Source organism: Diceros bicornis, chromosome 17 (assembly GCF_020826845.1).
Source record: "Diceros bicornis minor isolate mBicDic1 chromosome 17, mDicBic1.mat.cur, whole genome shotgun sequence".
NCBI lineage: Eukaryota > Metazoa > Chordata > Mammalia > Perissodactyla > Rhinocerotidae > Diceros > Diceros bicornis.
This window is the reverse complement of record NC_080756.1, coordinates 22,009,524-22,026,623: the sequence shown is the minus strand read 5'-3', so window position 1 is coordinate 22,026,623 and position 17,100 is coordinate 22,009,524. Positions and strand designations below refer to the sequence as shown.

The window sequence follows — 17,100 nt, the reverse complement described above, 5'->3', positions numbered from 1 at the left end:
GGAAATTCAGAGCCATTTGGAACAAGGAACTCTGCCCCGAAGTTGTTTTCCAGCATCTTCCTGGCCAGCCTGGAACTGTCCCACTCACCCTCCACTGGCACCACCTGCTGCCTCTTTTCCAGCCCTCCTCAGACGGGAAGGGGAAGGAAGGGAGAAGCCTGAGCTGGGTGAAGGGCGCTATGTGGGACAGGCAGTGGCCAAGTGAAGGAGGGACATATATTCGGGACATAGAAAGACCTGGATTTAAATTCTGGTTCTGATTTAGGAACTTGATGGCTTTGGGCAAGAAATTTAACCTCTTAATCTCTTTGAACCTCAGTTTCCTCTTCTATAAAATGGGAATAACAATATTACCTACCTCATAAGACTATTGAGACACATACACGAGAAAATGCATGAAAAACATTTAACTCAGTGCCTGGAACATAGAAGTTATAATAACCATTGTTTTATTATGATTGTCAGCTATTATATGATATCTCAGCCTCACAAGGGTCAAAGTTTGGTGTAGAGAGAGACACCGGGGCAGAGTCGGGGGTGGGGGGTGGCTGAAGAGTAGGTGGGGCCCTGCCACAGAGTCCAGCATGGGCTTGGTGACCAAGATGAGACCCAGGGCAGAGGCACTCGCCTGCCCCTGGAGCTGGCAGGCACAGACCAGATGCGTAATTACAGGATTGTGGGCTGGGGTGGCCCATGCAACTGCCTAGCCAGCCACATTCTTCTGTCCTGTGGGTGGCTGGGTGGGTGGGCAGCTGGCTGTTTATGTGGCTGCCAGGACGCGACGTATATCTAACTCTTCTTTTCCCCAGCGACCCCAGGCAGTGTGTTCAATCCTTGGAATGGGAAGGGATTCTCTGTGGGCATTCTGCTCCTTTCCACACAGCACCTCCCCTGTTCTTTCCACCCCAACCCTCCAGCCACCCCCTGCTTCTCAGATTGGACAAGCCAGAGGGTCAAAGAACAAGGCCAGGCTCCGAACAGTTGGCCAGTGGAGACTGTTAAACTTCAGTTCACCTCCCTTGGAGCCTTTAAATGATCAAGAAGCCCTGGACAGATGTACATCCCATCACTGGCTCTGGCCCCACGTGCTTTGACTAGCTGGCAGACACACGGTTCTGGTACTTTCATGTCCTTTCCTCAAAATCGGTGCCCAAGGAAAGTATACATCCCTTCCAATCCACTTGGCAAAAATATACCTCTGTGGGTATTAACTGAGTACCTAGAATGTGCTCAGCACTAACACCAGGCTCTTTGTTGAAACGAACAGAATGCCAAGTGTGGGGAAGCTGTGTCACCAAGGGATCCCTCACCCACTGCTGGTGGAAGTCCAGTGAGGAAGGGCTTCAACGGCACCGGGAGACCCTGCACAGGGCTCTCAGAGTCAGGCAGTGGCGTGTACGCAGCCACCTGTACACAGCACATCAGACAGGTGCACACGTAAGCCAGAAACCAGGTCCCTACGTGAAGGACAATGCAATTACTACAGCTGAAACGGGCTTTAGAAACTCATCTAGTACAACTTGTTCATTTTAGATATGAAGTCTATATCTATTGAATGACTGTCTGCACATGCTTTTCAAGGGCCTCCTTTGTGCCAGGCATTTGACTTACATCATCTCTAACCCTCACGCAACTCTAAACCCCCAGTTTACACATAAGGAACCCGAGATTCAGAGACATTAAGAAACTTGCCCAAGGTCACAAGCTAAAAAGTGACAAAGCCAGGATTTGAACCCAAGTGTGTCTAACTTGAACCCCGTGTTTCTCCTATTCCACCAGGCCGATAGCACAGCTTCTAACAGCACTGCCTAAGATTTCAGTCATATACCAAGGAACCCTGGGAACCACAGCTGAGGGACAAGTCAGCAGAGGAACAAGCTAAGCGTTTCCTCCTCCTACCTCTGTCTCTTGGCTCTGGCACTTGGAGTGGCTTGTACGGTCAAGCCCAACACCAGCAAGCAGTGTGGAACAGTGGTCACGGGCTGGCTTTGTTGCCATGGGCAGGTTACTGCATCTCTTTAAGCCTTGATTTACCCATATACGTGCTGGAGAGAACAACAGTAACTTACTCCAAAGAGAAGCTGGGAAGATTAAAGAAGACAAGTGATCAGCACAGCACCAGGCAGAAGCTCTCAGATGAGGCTCGAGTCCATTTCTCCTTCCAGGTGGCCTGGGCTCAGGAGGGTTCCTGAAGGAGTAGCCAGGAGGGGAATACGTAAGCAAGGTGAGAATAGCTCCAGTTGGCCAATGGGACCATGGCTTTTCTTCCTTGGTGCACTTAGCATAGCAGGTTATCAATAAAGTGGCTTGTTTGAAACTGAAAGAGCGCTTCTTATTTGCCTTCCAGACCATTCAAGTCTTCTTTGATGCCATGCAATCTCTCTGCACAGAGCTACCTCTCTCAGGTTCTTGTCTATTTTTGCCTGAGTAAGGTACCCCAGACTGCCGGAGAGGTACTGAGGCCTGAGGGTGCTGGCAGAGGGAGCCTTCTTCTGAGAGCCCACTGTCCCTGGAGTCACATGTGGGCAAACTGAGCTTGCTCCCAGGCCAACTTGCTCAAACTAGTCAGCAAATCTAACCCTGCTGCTCACAAATGTTTACTGCAGGCCTATTATGTGCCCTGATGGTCTAGTGGTTGAGATTCCACGCTCTCACCACTGCGGCCGGGGTTTCTTCCCCGGTCAGGGAACCACACTATCTGTCTGTCGGTTGTCATACTGTGGCGACTGCATGTTGCTCTGATGCTGAAAGCTGTGCCACCAGGATTTTAAATACCAGCAGGGCCACCCATGGTGGACAGGTTTCAGTGGAGCTTCCAGATTAAGACAGACTAGGAAGAAGGACCTGGCCATGTACTTCTGAAAAAAGGGGCCATGAAAACCCTATGAATAGCAGTGGAGCATTGTCTGATACAGCGCCAGAAGGTGAGAGGACGGAGCAAAAATACAGCACAGGGTTCTGCTCTGCTGTACACAGAGTCGCCGGGAGTTGGAATTGACTAGATGGCACTAACAACAACAAAAATTGTGTGCAAGTCATGGCCCTAAACGCCCTGTGGCCACCCGTGAATGCCCATGAATGCAGACGTGGTAGAGTTCCACAGAGGTTAAGACAGACCCAAGCGAAAGTCTTGACTCTCCCACTCGCCAGCTGTGTCACCTTAGCACGTTGCTCAAACCTCACTGAGCCTCAGTTTCCCATCTGTAAAAGGAACATAACAGTGGTTCCCATCTCACCAGGATGTGGCAGGTCTGGGTGGCCACGTGGGCCATGTACTCAGCACGGCACCTGGTATAACTGAGCTGAGCATTCAGTGAGTAGCTGTTCCTGGAGCTACAACTCCAGTGCCAGCAGGTGGCACACACTGGGTGTGTCACCAGCAAAGCCTTGGGCCTCCTGGGTGCCCCACAGTGCCTGGAATGTCACATCTTGCATAACACCTCAAAGCTTCAATCTGTCATCAGGAGGCCAGTGAGAGGCAGCAGCTTCCCAGGAACTGGCTGCCGGGTCCTGCCCAAACTCCACTTTCCCGCTGGTGCAGCTGCCCACGCCCTGCTCAGGACCAAGACTCTCCCTGTGCAGAATGGGGACTTTGTGTGGTATCCGATTCTGGGAACACTGCTTGGTCTATTCCTTGGCGTGGGACCTGCAGGGCAGGTTTGCAAAAGCATGACACACACTCAGACTCCCCAAGTGCCTGCTGCTTCTACCTCTTGCTCCCGCCATTTACCGACCAGCCACCTCCTCCTACCCCTGCCAGCCCAGGGGGTCTCTCCCCTTCCCCCTCCCCACAAGTTACCTCAAAGGGCGAGACTTCCCAAGAAGGCTTCACCTGCCCTTTTCATTTGTTGCTGATGAGAATGATTTCCTTCCTGCCACAGCAGACAGAGTCATTACGAAGTCATTAGAAGATTCCACCTCACCACGCCCAACACCCCAATCACTCACACACCCGACCTCTGGGGACTCTCCAGGGAGCCTGCCCCGAGCATCTGGACCAAGAAGACCAAGGATTCAGAAGGGGGGCAGTTTCTCTTCCACACGTCACCACGGCAGGATGCAGTTGCTGCCACCAACGCCTATAGCTTGGGTTGAGCAAGAACAGTCTGTCCCCACCCTGGACCATTTCCCCAATAGTCCGACCAGACTGGAGAGTCAGACTCCAGTGTCCAAAGGAACTGACCCCATCTGCTGCTAAGAAGCTTCTCTCTGGCTCTGACCTCCACTTTGCTTAACATTTCCCAGGAACCCGATTACAAGTGACCTGTGCCCTTTTCCCACATGGGCGAGGTTTGACTACCTTGCCCTTCCTGGTTGTTTACCTGCTTTAGAGCTGGACTTTCTTGGGGGATGGTGTGGCCCCCAGAGGTCTGGAAGCTGGACAGACAAAATGAAGAGGCTGCAGATATGGGGAAGAGGGAAGAGGAAGCATGAGATTATGTCTTGGCTCCAGTATGAACCCCAATTCCCCTAGGGGCAGCTGAAGGGGAGCTGGCAGGCCTTCCTGTCCCTGTCTGAGGTACGGGTGGGGCAGGAAAACCAAAGGCGAGGCCAGTCACTAGTCAAGGGTGAAGGGAAGTCGCACGAGCAGTAGGCTGGGTCCTGGGAGAGAGTGGCTGGGAGCAGCGCTGCCCTCAAGGATAAGACTGCAATTGGCTGCACCCCAGGGAGCAGGCTGGGGTGTTGAGGCTGCCCTCAGAATGAAGCAACCCCCATCTTCCCCTCATCATTAAGCACTACCCCCATCTTCTTCTCCTCATTAAACCCACACCCACCCATCTTCTCTTCATCACTGTGGCCTCCACTGGGTTTGGAGTGGTGTTCACTAGAATGACTGAATGTTCCAGTTTGCTCTGGACAGTTTTGGTTTATCTCTAATGTCCCCACATAACTATAAATAGCGTCCCCTTTCACTCTCAAAAGTATCCCAGTTTGGACAATAAATTAGATGGTCACTGTCTCTAGCCCATCTAGGAGGGCACTGACACAGGAGACGTGCACGGAGGAATCAGAGGAAAGCATAACTAAAAACAACGCCCTGAAGGTCCAGAGCCACAGCCAGCAGCTGTGTCCAGCTAGATCCTCTCAGAACCAGACAGTAATGGAGAGAGAGCCCGAGAGTGCTGCCCACCCTGGGGTTCAGACCGTCTCAGGGGAAGAGGTCTGGTCTCGTGGGTTCTGCTTCCTGTCATCCCTCGGAGGGCCGAGCACCATGCTGGGCATACAAGACGCTCCTAATCAAATCCCATTATTTCCTTACTTCCCTCTTCCTGCTTCCAAAACAGACTTGCAGCAGCTACAAATGGAAAGCTGGAGTCCTAGAATCATCCTGTCCAGCAACAAACCGGCATGCCGTCCTACCTCAGAGTCTCCAGTGCCCCTGACTCTGACTCTCCAGCCACTAGAACCCGACTAGGCCACGGCAGGTTTCTAGCAGAGGTTCCAGAGGCAGCTCTTGACCAGGAGGTCGCTGCCCCCATAGGATGTGGGGTAAAGAACTGAACGACTGGGACTCCCTGTCCTGTCTTGGATAGCCACTTGGTCTGGCCCACTAGGCCCCAGGCCTTCCTCCAAACATGGAAGACATTGGTTTTGCACACTGGCTATTTGTTCTGAGAGTGGAGGGTGGGGGTCCAAGAGGTCCTCTTGGTGCTTCCTCCAGGACTTAGTTCTAAAAAGAGGATCAGTCTGAGGTTGAGTAAGGGGAGAAGACTGAGAAACCATAAACACAAATCACCAAGGCACCCCAAACAGCACCAGACTTTCCACAATTTTTTTTTGTGTGTGAGGAAGGTCAGCCCTGAGCTAACATCCATGCTAATCCTCCTCTTTTTGCTGAGGAAGACTGGCTCTGAGCTAACATCTATTGCCAATCCTCCTCCTTTTCTGTTTCCCCAAAACCCCAGTAGACAGTTGTATGTCATGGTTGCACATCCTTCTAGTTGCTGTATGTGGGATGCGGCCTCAGCATGGCCAGAGAAGCAGTGCGTCGGTGCGTGCCCGGGATCCGAACCCGGGCCGCCAGTAGCGGAGCACGCGCACTTAACCACTAAGCCACGGGGCCGGCCCTCCACAATATTTATACAAATGACGAGTGACTACCTTAGCTGAAGAACTGAGAGGGGTCGAGAAAGCTTCCTAACTCTCTTCCTTATCCCACTCTCCAGTTCTTCCTTTACCCTGGAAAGGGTCCAAGTTGTGGCTGACCAGGGACCAGCCAAACCAAAGCCATGGGACCCAGCCAGGGCACAGACTGTGAATTCCCCAGCTTTTTACAGTTTGAGTCAGCTCCACAGCCTGGTTGTGGATTCTTCTCAAATAGGTCCAGAGAGGCCACTGAGTAGGGGGCAATCAGCTCTGGGGCTCCTATTGCTGCTCAAGGATCTGAAGCACCCAAAACAAAGGCCAGAGAAAAATTTGCAGTCTTACTACCTCCTGGTCTGGCTGCACATCAGTCCTGACACCATTTCAGAAGGACCCACAACCCCCTCCAGCACTTGGACAGGGACCGATTGAGGAACGTCCCCCAGCACAAAACACTCTCAGTTCATAGAGTTGAGGATCTGGGGTCCAGATAATCCATTCCCGCCTTAGCAAACCACCCCCACTTCCTAGCCTGAGTTAAAAACCTTCTTTGCCAACACCATGGCTTCCCTAGTCCCAGAACCTTCCCGATTTCTTGTGCACAGCCACCTCACTAACAGACGTCGGCTGCTAACAAGATCACTCGGCAGAAATGGAATGAGGGGCTGGAAAATCTGCAGTGCTGGGATGCCCCTCCTGATCTTAGGAGAAGGATAAGAGATGTGGATTTACCACAAAGCCATAATCCCTTCACACTCAACCTCTTCTGGAATCATACCATAGCCATCCCATTATCATTGCCATGTTGGGTGTCCCCTTCAGGAGTGGCCACACCAGCCACGAGGAAAACGGCCTTCCAGCAGGGAGCAGAAGCAGAGCTGAACTCTGCCCAGGAGAGCTTCTGCAAAGCTCAGAAAATGCCTGCCCAACTGCTTGCCTGGGCTCTGGCCCCTCTGGCTGCAACTGAGCCCAGACAGGAGGCTGACTCACTCACCACATGGAGGAGGAGGAAGAGGAGGTGGAGAAGGAGGAGGAGGAGATGCGGGAAGGGCCCGGGCTCAGAGACCCAGGGCTGTCCCAGCCCAGGCAGCCTGGGTCTCAGCCTCAGTGGTCCATGGGGGGAGGGGGGCCAATGTCCACTGCTCCCTCGAGACAGCATGCTGTTCCCTCCTAGATACTTCCCCTGAATCCTCCTCACCCTCCACCCACAAAGGTGGGGTCCCTCACTCCCCAAACAGAACTTACTCCCTGAGCCCCTCCTTGCTTAGATGCTTGCCCCTGAGTTCCTCTGGACATCTAGGGACAGGCTCTCCTGAAAAAATAAATCCAGTGCACTAGGGCCAACTAGGTCTAAAATCATTAGTGGTTAAAAAAAAAAAAAAAAGAAAAAAGCTCTACTTAAAAGATCCAACTCTACCATTGCAAGTGATCATCCTTGGGTCCTACGAAATAATAAGGCTACACACACTCCACCCCTAGGACATCTTAGCACCATCGACAGCCAATCTCTCCCTTTCTCTTCCTCCACTCCATGCCAGGGCGCCCCGACAGAGGAAGGAAACAAATGCTTCTTGTTGCCCAAGTGCTGGGAAGTGTGCTAGTGGAGCATTTCTGCGTTAGGCTGCCTGAGCGCGGAGGAAGTCGCTGCTCCCCTGGCCAGCCTGGCTCGAACTTCAGCTCTTTCTCAGACCTCGGTGTCCCCTCAGTGCCCCAGCCTCATGGCACGACAGCCCGGATCTCAGTCGCCAAGTTTGCCCCTGCGACTTAGATTCTAGTGTTTGCACCCGGGCACTCAGGCCCACTATCCCCGACGCCCCCAGCCCGGGCCCAATCCCGAGCCTGGGACCCCCTTCCCCGCCGCTCCGGGGTCCGCACCTGGTCTGGCGGGTGGGCACGCTGCTCCGCGCTGCTGGCGCCTCTGGCTCGGCTGCTGCCTTTTGACAAGCAGAGACAGCCCAGCACCTGGCCCCGCCCCTTGCAAGGCCCCGCCCCTGGTCCCGCCCCTTCCCTGGGCCCCGCCCCCAGGTCCAGTCCCAGCTTGCCCGGCGCTCCAGCCGCGCTGCAACCATCTTGACTTGGAATCAACCACTGCACCGTCGCCTGGAGGCTCTGCCCGGTGTGGTCCTCCACGACTGCCGTCCGTAGGGCAAGGCAGGCTTCTGCCCTCCGTGCATGAGAGTTTTCCATGGTTATGTGTGTGCAGGTCCATGCTTCTGCCTGCGTTGATCCGGGATGCATTCCTATCCCCCACCCCCACACCCCATCCCCGCTGCCGTGGTTCTACCCAGCCTGCTGCGGACGCCTCTTCCAGGTGTGTCACCCGCACCTAGGCTGACCCGGCCAGGACTCCTCCGTCGTCTGGGGGGCGCTGGGGTGGCGGGCGGCTGTCGCGGACACCAACGGTTCCCTCCGCGCTCGTGGGAAATCCCGGGCGCCACTCGCCGCCGTGTTAATGCTACAGAGCGCCAGGGAGCCCAGCCCGACCCCACACGCTAGGATAAAAGAGTAAACGGAAAACGGAGTCTGAAGTTGCGTCATCGCCCCCGCCCGATGTCCTCTCGGCCGCGATCGTGGCTGACCACGTTCCCGGTGCGTCGCGAACCTCATCCAAGCGAGCACAGTCTCAACTTCCCCAGGCCCTGGTCCCCAGCCCCCCCCATCCCCCTACCCGACATGGGTGTGAAGAAAGGAGGGAGGTAAGGAGTACATCCTGAGACCTGGAATTGTAGGTGGATGCGGAAAACTCGCCATAAAAAATTTTGGCTAAAAATTACTCTACTCCAATTGCTTCCATGGCAATGTACTAGGCACCACTCTAGATGCTACAGGATAGATGAAAAAGACATGGTTCCCTCCTTCTTCCACCTCATTGTCCAGTAGGAGAATGTATAAGTTTTAAACAGTGCTTACAACATAATGTTCTACAATGGAGATGCCCACAAGGTCATCCAGCATTGGTGACCTCCTTTAGGCAGGGAAGATATTGCCATTCACTTTTTACAGAAGAGGAAACCATGGCTCAGAGGGACAAGCTAAATAGGGGGAAATTGAGGCATAGAGAGGTTAAGTGATTTGCCCAACATTACACAGCCATTCAATGAAGGACAGTACTAGAGCCCAGCAAGTCCGCTGGTGCCCTGGCCTCTGAAACAGTTATGCTAGACTGTCTGATAACCAGTCCCTCTCAAACTCTCAATAATCGGACCAAGAGAAATGGACTGAAGCTAAACAGAAGGCAGAAGCTTCAAACAGTGAAGTGTGTTAACCACTGAAACAGTTCATTAAGGGAGTAGTGTGGAAACTGTCTCTCTGGAAAGGTTTAAGAAAAATAGAAGAGACACAGATTGTTTGATTGAACTTGGGAATGGACCATCTATTCTGAGCAACAGATGAAGGACGTGCCCCTTTGGAGGTTCTGTCTGTCTGATGGATGGATTCTCTGCTTGTAATGAAAGTAAAAGAAAAAAATCCCCTTGCCCAAAGCATCACGGGAAAGCTAGCAGTGATTCTCATGGCAAAAAAAGTATAAGAGGAAATCTCTAGCAGTCAACACCTCGGGACATTCTCAGGAAGTTCCATGAGCCTCTGTAAGAGGTTGATCACTCAGGAGCCACTTTTGTGGTGCTTAATTGGCCAGATGGGTGACCCAGGCATCTTAAAAATAAACCTTATCAAAAAGTAGTAGAGGGGGCCGGCCCGGTGCTGTAGTGAAGTTCCCATGCTCTGCTTCGGCAGCCTGGGGTTTGCAGGTTCAGAACCTCGGGTGTGGACCTATGCACCGCTGATTAAGACATGCTGTGTTGGCGTCCCATATATAAAATAGAGGAAGGTGGGCACGGATGTTAGCTCAGGGCTAATCTTCCTCAGCAAAAAAAAAAAAAAAAAGTCATAGCGGATGAGTACTAACTATTCCATGGTAACTGACTGTTAGTGTCTTTTCACAGCTCTCCATTTGATGTCCATCATGACCTTTTGAGTCAGACGGAGTAGAAAATACTCTCCTCATTGTACCACTGATGTACAGAGTTGTTGAAGTTCTTACGGCGGGAGAGTGACAGAGCCACTTGAGCCCAGGACTTCTCTCTGCACTTTCCACTGTTCCATGCTGCCTCCCCCCCAAAAAATATTTCTTTGGGCTTTTCACCTGTTGGACCACAATCTAGGTAAGCAAGCTTTGGAAAACTCAGAGGTTCTGGATTTGGCAGATTTGCAGGATATAGGTTTCATTACAGCCCCTAGCACATGCTGTCATCAGCCCCATCCCTGTGTCCTTAACCAAGTTCTGTTCATCTTCCCCCAGTACCTGAGGGGAAGATGAACTGCTCTCTCTCCTCTGTCTCTCCAGACCCTGTTCTCTTTCAGGCCCTGTCTATCACATCAGGCCTCTCACCACATCTCCAGGCCAAAATGACCTGTCAACTCTCTGGTCTTTGTAGCATGTGTTGTCTATATTGCTTGGTTTGTCACCTAATAATGAATCATCTTGTATTTATATTGAACAAAGGTAGATTTTTCACTTCAGCTTTATTCTTAGGAAGAATTTTAATTTTGTGAAAGTAGAGAAGCAGGAATACATGAGATTCACTTCTCCCGCTTTTGTTGTTATTACTCCCTGTCTCCTGATCTTGCTTCTCCCTAGCCAGGGACTGGGAAGGGAGGTTGCTATCCATATTCTGTTCTTGTGAAGACTTTGATGACAGGCAGCAGTCCTGTGCTACAGAATTAATAGCTTTCAACTCCTCTAGCTTGACTGCTGCAGGACACATGTACCAGAACCTCTGGAAACACTCATCTTCTCTTTCTTTTCCCTGAAGTTAACAGTTCTTGTTTTCTCACTTGTCCCTGGGAGGGGTGGTGGTCCTTATAGGATGTTCAGATTGTGTTTTTTGTCAGTATTCATCTCTGAAAAATTATATCAGGGAATATCTACTAGGCGCTTGCGGTGTGTAGGATACCATGCTATAGACTCAACAGTCTGTGCAGAAACAAAAGAGCCCTTCCAGGTGTGACCTCCCTAGGAGGAGAGATTCCAGAGATGCCAGGCTGAGTCCACCCCTGTGCACTTCATTTCACAAAATCTGGGGAAAGGCAGAGTCTGGCTTCTCAGCCTCTCTACCAGGCTCTGGGTGCCTGCGGGTGGCCTGGGCAGGCCTGCAGTCAGGCCACAGGGCTGCACCTTATCCTTAGCAGATGAGCTCCTCTTTTCTGCAGCCTGGTCACTGTCCTCAAGGCTGGCTGGCACCCTCAGAACCTCTTGCCATGGTGCCAGAGCTGGAGTGGATCACCTTGTCCCTGTGAGGTTCCCGGAGACCCTGTCCCCATGGACAGAGGTTTATAAGCTCTCCAGAGGCTGCTCTCCAGGTAAAAAGGTGCCCTTTGAGCTCTCTCTGGAGCACTCCCATCTAACTGTTTGCTTTTCCCTTTTTTAGGGCCTTTTTTTCTCCTTAAATATTTTATGGTTATGGGCATGGTGGGAATGAAGGGAAGACTCTAATTCAGCAAACTCCCAAAGAACATTCTGAGAGACACAGAGTCATGGATTCATAGAGACAGAAGCCACCAGGCCGTCCTCTCAGTCAGTTCCCTTGTTTTAGAGATTAAAAAAATATTAAGTCCGGAAAGGTTAACTTATCTATCTTTTCTAACCCCTGTTAGGACTGTTCTCTCTGCTTATGTTCCAGATGGTGAAAGTGGAATGAATGAATGGAAAAAACTATAAGCAATGAAATCAACCTAAACAAAAGGGTCTTCCTAGAATAATGTTTTTCAAATTTTTAACTGTAACCCATAGTAAGAAATAAGTTTTTATCATGATCTCGTATACCATGCATGTATATAAATTTTATGAAACAAGAAATGCTCTGTGAGGTTTTTTATTTTATTTTATTTTTTTTATTTATTTTTTTTTTTGTGAGGAGATCAGCCCTGAGCTAACATCCGCCAATCCTCCTCTTTTTTTGCTGAGGAAGACGGCCCTGGGCTAACATCCGTGCCCATCTTCCTCCACTTTATATGGGACGCCGCCACAGCATGGCTTACCAAGCAGTGCGTCGGTGCGCGCCCGGGATCCGAACCAGCGAACCCCGGGCCGCCGCAGCGGAGCGCGCGCACCTAACCGCTTGCGCCACCGGGCCGGCCCCTGTGAGGTTTTTTATTTTGTCTCCTCCTTCCTTCCTTCCTTCCTTCCTTCCTTCCTTCCTTCCTTCCTTCCTTCCTTCCTTCCTTCCTTCCTTCCTTCTTTCCTCCCTCCCTCCCTTCCTTCCATCTTTCTTTTGGGGATCCACCAAGTTGATTTCACAACTCACAATGGGTTGTGACCCGAAGTTTGAAAAAGTCCCTCTCACCGTGGGAATCCTCTCAATTAGAACCTGCAACATGAGATTCCCAGACAGGCCTTCGAGAGACCAGCCTCACTTACACAGAGCACCCTCAGAACCCCGTAGTGGCTCCCTGGCTTTGGAGGATCCTGCCTCCAAGGCGGCAAGGCCAGGGTTGGTCACTGAGGCAGTATGTGTCCACTCAATGTTTGCCTGTGTGGCCTTAACTCAGCTGTTATCTTACCATGCTCTGTATTCACCAGCTTGGGGGGATTCTTTCAGCCTCAGGATGCTTCATGGCATCTCAGAAATCCTGACTTCTCAAGAACGAGACAGCCCTAGGAGAGTTGTGTGCAAGGCCATAAGAAGTGAATATCCACAGACTCAGCCTGCCCCAGAAAGAGTAGGGCACCGCCGGTTTTTCAATCCAAATCGGCCTGGCTCCAGGCCTCCATTCCCGGTGGCCCAGCTCATGTCTCCCTCCTCGGGGCTTTTGGCACTTGTCTTTCCCACCTGCTCCCACATCCTCGAGCCCTAGGCTGCCAGCCTGCTGGCCCACACACAGCGTCTGCAGGCATGGTAAAGCAGAGCCTAGGGGCCAGACAAAGGAAGGTGTAGACTCCCCCCTCCACCTCTAAGCAGAAGCAGCTCCAGAGCTCTCCTAGGCTCCCAGGTATTTGCTGGGCTCCCATCCAAACCCCAGCAACAATGATGACTCTTCCAGCCCCAACTCCAACCATAGAGATCCATGGAATAAACAAGAGGCTTGGGGTTCTTTCTACATCTATTGCCGTGGCTGTAAGTTTTGCAACAACTATGACTCCAGTAGGAGATAAAGTGACCCCTAACCCTTGGGGAATTCTTATTTTGCTCTTCTGGGGAAAAGCGTCTTATGGGAGAGCCTAGGGAGGGAGGTAAGTGGAGAGGCTCTGCGGCATGGGGGTAGGTACCCTGGGCGCTGATTACGGTGCAGTTAATGTCACATCACTGCTGAAGAGGTCAGTAGGGAAAAGCTGACTGTTTTCAAAAGAAGCCCCCCTTCCCCAAAGGAAAGTCTCCAGGGAAGATGATTAGGCAATGATCTCCTTTCTTCATACCAATGAACAGAAGCCCTGCAAGCCTCATCCTGGGCACGCCTGTGTCTTTCTCCAGAAGAACAGGAAGGACACTCCGTCAGCAGCCCAGGAATGCGTTAAACAACTCTTCCCTGGGGCCCCAACTCCAGAAGATGTGGCTGTTGACAGCTCTTCTCCATTGCCTTTGGCCTCTAGCCTGAGATAAACATACTACAAAGCACGGATGCCCCTCTCTGTTGTGTTTGCCTCCATTGTCCTGTGTTGTGAAAGATGTCACCATTGTCAAAACTGTTGTTTTTGGTGTCCACCTCCACTTCCAGCGGGGTTTACTCTGGAGTAAATGACAGTGGAGTTGTGTTGTTTTGTATCATCTACACATCCCAGAGCCAAGAAGTGGTCTCTAAACTTGATTGATTGTAAAACTCTACTGGCAAAAAAAAAAATTTGAATATGATTTTCAAAATTCTATCATTAGCTCATATCTCGTCATACTATACAGTTAGGGTGAGATTCCTCATTAACATTAATGAATGTAAATTCATATTTCAAATGATGTTGTTGATACTTTTGCAACTTTTTACTGACTTCCCTGACACTCCTTCCTCACACACAGAGACCTCATCCAGCATACCTGACCCGTGACTTTCTGATAAGAGGACCAAGTGAGGGTGCTGGTGTCAGTCTGTATATTAAACATATTAAAGCTTAATTTTTTTAAGACAAAAAAACAAATCAAAAAGGAAGCCTTTGATACTGTCCTCCTGTACCCAGTGGATCATGTAACGCATCCTCCCTTGCAGACCTCAGTGGGATTTAGACCCAGAGGGTTCAGCAAGTTTAGGTGACCCACCTACGTTTATGATTGGTGAGCTGCAAAGCAGGGACTAGAAACCAAGTCTACTGCCTTGACATCCACGTCTCACTCTTTCCATCACCCTGAAACTCCTCTTCCCTCTGCTTCGTGGAGAAATGGAAGCACACTGTGTATCGGTGAGAATCTCTTGAAGGCTGAGAAGCTAAATTCTTTGACCCGCTTGGCTTATTTAAGCAGAGCCTGAGGCGAGGTCCAGGTAGAATTCCACTATGGTCTGTAACTGGGACCACAGCTGCCAATAGTCTCATGCCACAGTCCCCCAACCAGATTCAAGGAGAGAGGCAAACAGGACAGGCTCTCTGAGCAGTGGCAACCAGCAGGAAAAGGTGTGGTGGCCATTTGTGGGTAAGCTTGGCCACCACCAAGGACCTTCCTTCAACCCACATTCTCGAGGAGAGTTGTCGCTCATTTGGGGTTCCTGGAACCTGGGGAGGAGGGGTGTCCAGCTTGACTGACCTCTGAGTGGAAGCTGCCAAGCCCAGAAAGAATGTGGCGAAGAGGCCTGAACCATCAGGGGTTTCCATCCCTTCTTCACAGGCCCTACCTCAGTGGAAGGTTTTAACCTTTAACTCTCCTTCTGCCAACTCTTCTTCTCTGTCTGAACAAGCCAAGTACTCCCTTGAACTTTCTTTCCTGCCCTCCCTCTGCTCCCCAGTGTCCCTCACATACCTCTGTACCTTATTCATCACCAGGCTCCTCATCTGTCAGGTGCTGGGAAGTTTAAGGGCCATCCAGAGCTGATGGTCAGGAGTCTTTGACTTGGACCTACCCAGGTAGGAGAATAATATCCCACTTGCTGACACTCCCCCGCATTCTCCCTGCCTTTCCCTCTGATGAAACCCAAAATGTGCATGAGGATGGGTCGAGAGAGAACATTTAAGCAAGTAGTTCGGGTGCCCCGTCATGAAAATGCCAGCTATTGGCTCCTTGCAGGGTTGGGATGGAGATGTTGAGCAGGGTGCTGTCCTTGAAGTAATCTCGATATCCCACTTCCCTGTCCCCTTTTTTTTCTTTAACAATTTTATTGAGGTCATACTGGTTTATAACATTGTGTAATTTCAGGTATACATTATTATATATCAGTTTCTGTTTAGACTGCATTGTGCTCACCACCAATAGTCTAGTTTTCATCCGTCACCATACATATGTGCCCCTTTATCCCTTTCATCCACTCCTCCCACCCACTTCCCCTCTGGTAACCACTAATCTCTTCTCTTTATCTGTGTGTTAGTTTATCTTCCACATATGAGTGAAATCATATGGTGTTTGTCTTTCTCAGTCTGGCTTATTTTGCTTAACATAACACCCTCAAGGTCCATCCATGTTGTTGCAAAGGGGCCGATTTTGTCATTTTTGTGGCTGAGTAGTATTCCATTGTGTGTGTGTGTGTGTGTGTGTGTATATATATACCCCACATCTTTATCCATTCATCAGTTGATGGGCAGTTGGGTTGCTCCTACATCTTGGCTATCGTGAATAGTGCTTCAGTGATGTAGGGGTGCATAAATCTCTTTGTATGGTTGATTTCATGTTCTTTGGATAAATACCCAGTAGTGGGATAGCTGGATTGTATGGAATTTCTATTTTTAATTTGTTGAAAAATCTCCATACTGTTTTCTATAGTGGCTGCACCAGGTTACATTCCCACCAGCAATGTATGAGGATTCCGTTTTCTCCACATCCTCACCAACATTTGTTATTTTTTGTCTTGTTAATTATAGCCATTCTGACAGGTGTAAGGTGATATCTCATTGTAGTTTTGATTTACATTTCCCTAATAATTAGTGATGTTGAACATCTTTTCATGTGCTTCTTGGACCTCTGTACATCTTTTTTGGAAAAATGTCTGTTCATATCCAATGCCCATTTTTTGATTGGGTTGTTTGTTTTATTGTTGTTGAGTTGTATGAGTTCTTTATATATTTTGGAAATTAACCCCTTGTAGGATATATGATTTGCAAATATTTTTTCCCAGTAGGTGGGTTGTCTTTTCAGTTTGTTCATGGTTTCCTTTGCTTTGCAGAAGATTTTTAGTCTGATGTAGTCCCATTTGGTTATTTTTTCTTTTGTTTCCCTTGCATGAGTAGACATGGTATTCAAAAAGATGCTGCTAAGACCAATGTCAAAGAGTGTACTGCCTATATTTTCTTCTGGGAGTTTTATGGTTTCAGGTCTTACATTCAAGTCTTTACTCCATTTTGAGTTAATTTTTGTGTATGGTGTAAGATAATGGTCTACTTTCATTCTTTTGCATGTAGCTGTCCAGTTTTCCCAACCCCATTTATTGAAAAGACTTTCCTTTCTCCATTGTATGTTCTTGGCTCCTTTGTCAAAGATTAGCTGTCCACAGATGTGTGGTTTTATTTCTGGGCTCTTGGCTCTGTTTCATTGATTTGTATGCCTGTTTTCTTGTGCCAGTACCATGATGTTTTGATTACTATAGCTTTGTAGTATATTTTGAAGTCAGTGATTGTGATGCCTCCAGCTTTGTTCTTTTTTCTCAGGATTGCTTTGGGTATTTGGGTTCCTTTGTTGTTCCATATAAATTTTAGGATTCTTTGTTCTATTTCCATAAAGAATGTCTTTGGGATTCTGACTGGGATTGCACTGAATCTGTAGACTGCTTAAGGTAGTATGGACATTTTAACTATGTTTATTCTTCCAATCCATGTGTATGGAATATCTTTTCATTTCTTTATGTTTTCTTCAATTTCTTTCAATAATGTCTTATAGATTTCAATGTATAAGT

The 17,100-nt window shown here is 49.7% G+C and overlaps 2 protein-coding genes across 2 annotated transcripts in view; both read right to left on the bottom strand.

Moving 5' to 3' along the window:
• The window catches only part of VDR (vitamin D receptor), a 55,024-nt gene extending 47,023 nt beyond the window's left edge, over positions 1-8,001 (bottom strand). The window contains exon 1 of the mRNA XM_058558419.1: positions 7,960-8,001. The gene's annotated coding sequence lies outside the window, so the exon portion shown is untranslated. The remainder of the gene's footprint in view (positions 1-7,959) is intronic.
• The window catches only part of HDAC7 (histone deacetylase 7), a 160,875-nt gene that overhangs the window by 103,280 nt on the left and 40,495 nt on the right, over positions 1-17,100 (bottom strand). The window lies entirely within an intron of this gene.